This window comes from Gossypium raimondii, chromosome 4, assembly GCF_025698545.1.
Source record: "Gossypium raimondii isolate GPD5lz chromosome 4, ASM2569854v1, whole genome shotgun sequence".
NCBI classification, from domain to species: Eukaryota; Viridiplantae; Streptophyta; class Magnoliopsida; order Malvales; family Malvaceae; genus Gossypium; species Gossypium raimondii.
In genome coordinates this window covers 41,099,003-41,103,951 of record NC_068568.1, presented here as the reverse complement: position 1 = coordinate 41,103,951, position 4,949 = coordinate 41,099,003, and positions in this window count along the sequence as shown.

Here is a 4,949-nt window from a genome sequence, read left to right as displayed (position 1 = left end):
TTATATTGACTCCCTTTCAGAAAAAGCTACGGGCAGAGAAGAAGAAATTCACTAATGTTAAAAAACGAATTATACAAGAGAAGTTTCGACTACATCTATTTAAAGGTTGAAAAACCTTATTCTAATCAATGTCAAATAGAAAAAGTGTAGTTCTATATGGATTCTACTTGTGCATATTGTCAAATACAAGAGGAGTTTCGGCCCTCGGCCTTAAGCCCTACACAGATCCCCTTGTTTTGCCACTGTATTTTATTTCTTTAACAAGGATTCGGGTTACATAACTCTAATAATCTCCACCTTGATACAAATTCTCAACGAAGAAGTTCTTCACCTCTTCAACCAAGTCCAAGCAATGCTCAAACATGGTTATAGGAAGTGACTTAGTCATCATATCTTCAGGATTATCATGAGTACTAACTTTGCTCACAACAATATCACCACGAGCAATAATATCACGCACAAAATGATACTAAACATCAATGTGTTTTGTTCTCTCATGAAACATTTTATCCTTCGTAAGGAAGATGGCACTCTAACTATCACAAAACATTGTACTGACCTGAAGGTCTGTACTGAGTTCACTAAAGAGTTCCTTTAACCAAATAGCTTCTTCACAAGCCTTAGTAATCATCATGTACTCAACTCCAGTGGTAGACAAAGCAACTATAGTTTGCAAAGTGGCTTTCCAACTAATCGTGCAATCCTCAATAGAAAAAACATACCCTGTGAGAGATCTTCTTTTATCAAGGTCTCCAACAAAATCAAAATCAAAATCAACATACCCAATGAATCCACCTCTAGTTCTTCCAAACTGTAAGAAAACATTAGTAGCACCTCGTAAGTATCGAAAAATCCACTGAACTGCTTTCCAGTGTTCTTTCCTAGGATTGATCATATATCTACTAACTACACTAACTGTATATGATAAATCTGGACGTGAGCAAGCCATAAAATACATGAGAGATCCCACTGCACTAGAATATGGAACACGTGACATGTAGTCAATCTCATCTGATTGCGAAGAAAAAGCCGATAAAAGTCTGAAATGGGCTGTTAATGGAGTACTAGCAGGCTTTCTCAATGTACTCTTTTTGACTTAAATACAATTTACATGCTTTTCTATCTCTAAGAATCTCCATCCCGAGTAACTTCTTTGCTGCTCCCAAATCTTTCATCTCAAATTCTTTATTAAGTTGGGCTTTAACCTCTCTTATCTCTCCTTTGTCTTTGGCTGCTATCAACATGTCATCAATATAAAAGAGTAGATATACAAATGAACCATCACTATTTTCCTTAAAATAAACACAAATGTCAAAGCTACTTCTTTTAAAATCATGAGTGGTCATAAATGAATCAAACCTCTTGTACCACTATCGAGGCGACTGTTTCAGGCCATAAAGGGACTTTTTCAGCAAACAAACATAGTCTTCCTTTTCTGAGATATAAAACCCTCTAGTTGCTATATATAAATATATTTCTCAAGTTCTCCATGCAAGAACATTGTTTTTCTATCTAACTTCTCAAGCTCCAAATCATACATAGCCACAATATCAAGCAAGCCTCGAATCGAACTGTGCTTAACAATTGGAGAAAACACATCTGTAAAGTCTACACTTGGAATCTGATTATAGCATTTTGCAACCAAACTTGTTTTATATCTAATTTCTTTAAATCCTAAAATCTTTTCTTTCTTCTTGAACACCCATTTACAACAAACAATCTTTTTACCCTTAGGAAGCTTCACTAGGTCCCATGTTTCATTCTTCTGGAGCGGTTCCATCTTTTCTTGCATGGAAACCATCCACTTTCCTAAATCTTTACAATTACCTGCCTCAGAATAAGTAGATGATTCTTGTTTTGCATATATATCTTCATCCACGTTTAAAGCGTAAACAACTAGATCAGCTTCGGTGAACCTCTTTGGAGGTTTAATTTTTCTTCTAGGTCTGTACTTGGCAATAGAATATTATTGTGAAGAAGCAACTCTACTTTGAGTTTCTATACTAACTTGAGGAGTAGACTCTATTGTAGATCCTAGGTCAATTTGAAGCTTCACTTGCTTTACATGTGTGTTTGAACTTTGTTGGTCTTTATTGGAAGATTCTTTAAGAGGTAAGGTAGGCAACATAGCAGTTTCATAAAAAAATAAAATATATGCTAATTACAACTTTCCTCATTTCACGACACCAAAACTTATACCCTTTAACACCAGCCTTATAGCCCAAAAAACCACATTTAATAGATCTAGACTCCAATTCACCATTATCAACATGAGCATACGCAGGACATCCAAAAATCTTCTAACTAAAATAAACAGCAAGAGTACCAAACTATACCTCTTATGGAGTCTTTTTCTCAATGGCAACAGACAGAAATCAGTTAATGAGAAAACATGTAGTAGAGGTCAGTCTAGCCCAAAACAATTTCGGTAAACAAGCATTCGTAAACATACATCGAACATTTTCTATAATTGTTCTATTCATTCGTTCTACAACATCATTTTGTTGTGGAATATGGCCAACTGTCAAGTGTCTCACGATCCCTTTTGATTTACATAATTCATTAAACTCATCAGAACAGAATTCCAAGCCATTATTTGTGTAGAGGTGCATTATCTATTTTCCTGCCTGCTTCTCGATCATAGTTTTCCAAGACTTAAACGTGAAAAACACATCACTTTTTTGCTTCAAGAAGAATGCCCAAACTTTTCTGATAAAATCATCAACGATCGTTAGCATATAATTAGTGTCACTCCTCAAAGGCACTCTAAATGGTCCCAAAAGATTAGAATAAATATAATCCAATGTTCTCTTTGTATTATGGATTCTCAGGTGAATCAAACTCTCTTTTGCTTCCCAAAAATGCAGTGCTCACAAAACTTCAGTTGATAATGCCTTGTTCATCAAGAAGTCCACTTTTGCTTAATTCTGTCATGGCATTCTCACTCATATGTCCTAAACGCATATGCCAAATTCTAGTAACATCATCATCTGACAAGGAAGAGGAAGTAACAGTTGCATCACCAGTAACAGTTGAATCCTACAAAACACATAACTTAGCAGTCTTTCTCTACTCTTTCATCACAACGAGGGAACCTTTGCTAATCTTTAGAACCCCACTTTCAATTGTGTACTTGTACCTTTTTGAATCAATAGTACTCAATGAAATCAAATTTCTCTTCAATTCTGGTACATGTCGTATGTGGTTAAGTGTTCTGACGACTTCTTCGAAAATCTTAATTTTAATCCTGCCAATACATGTGATTTTACATAATGCATTATTTCTCATCAAAACAAAACCTTTAGACAATGTTCCATATGTTGTAAACCAATCTCGATTGTGACTCATATGGAAAGTGCAACCAAAATCAAGGATCCACTCATCGCTTACTTTAGAGTTGTCAACAAAGGCAACTAGGAGTTCACCATTGATGTATTCTTTTACTACATCAGCTTCACCGAATTATTCAGGTTGTTTTCTCTTTTGATTTGCAGCCTCCCTTTTGATATTATTCTGCAACATATAGCACTCAGACTTAATGTGCCTTTTTTTTTTTCCAGAAATTACAAGTTTTAACTTTGTTTGAATATCTCGATCTACCCTTAGATTTACTGCGAGGATTTCATTTATGTGTTGTCTCATAATTATCATCAGTATTTCATTTTTATCTCCCACGACCAATGAGATCCTCTTCTTGAGATTCAAATCCAGCCACAAGATGCTTCATCTCATCATATGAGGCTAACGAAGCATAGACTTCATCAATTGTGAGAGATTTATGAATATATAAAATTGAATCTTTAAAGGTTGAATAAGACAGGGGTAACGAACAAAGTAAAATTAACCCTAAATCTTCTTTATCATATTAAACCTCCATGGCCTCTTAGTTTCAGACAATTTCTTTAAACACGGTTTAAGTGTTCAAGTAAAGACGTACCTTCTTCCAAATGATAAGAGTAAATATGTTGTTTCATATGAAACTTGCTAGTTAGTGTTTTTGACATGCATAGCTGTTATTGCTTTGTCCATAATGCAACGTTAGTCTTCTCCTTTAACATATCTTGTTTTGATAAATGCAGATGTAATTGTGTTAAAGCCAATCAATATTTATGCTTCTTCTCTTCATCCATCAATGTCAAAGGCATCTTATCTAACTCTAAGAGGGAATCCTCTGAATCCATCTGCGTAAAAATTGTCTGCATCTTTACCATTACCGTGAAATATCATACTTTATTTTTACCATTACCGTGATCGAGATAAGTAACCCGAAAAGCTTTGATACAAGTTTATTATAATAGACGTCGATAATGGCAATAGAATGTTCACAAAAATAAGAACCCACAGATTTTACGTGGATACCCTTTAGGAAAAAAAACACTGGCAAAGGAGATGAATTTCACTAATGTTGAAAAATAAATGATCCAAGAGTAGTTTCGACTACATCTATTTAAAGGTTGAAAAACCTTATTCTAATCAATGTCAAATAGAAGAATTTTAGTTCTATACAGGTTCTACTTGTGCATCTTGTCAAATACAATAAGAGTTTCAGCCCTCGGCCTTAAGCCCTACACAGATCCCCTTGTTTATTCATTGTATTTTATTTCTTTAACAAGGATTTGGGTCACACAACTCTAACAATCTCCACCTTGAGCAATTTCTCCACCTCTTATACGAAACCCCTACAGGGGTATCTTTCAACAATGAACACCAACCAAGTCCAAGCAATGTTCAAACATGGTTATAGGAAGTGACTTAGTCATCATATCTTTAGGATTATCATGAGTACTAACTTTTCCAACAATAATATCATCATGAACAATAATATCACACACAAAATTATACCAAACATCAATGTGTTTTCTTCTCTCATGAAACATTTTATCTTTTGTAAGGAAGATGACACTTTGACTATCATAAAACACTATACTTGTCTGAAGGTATTTACTGAG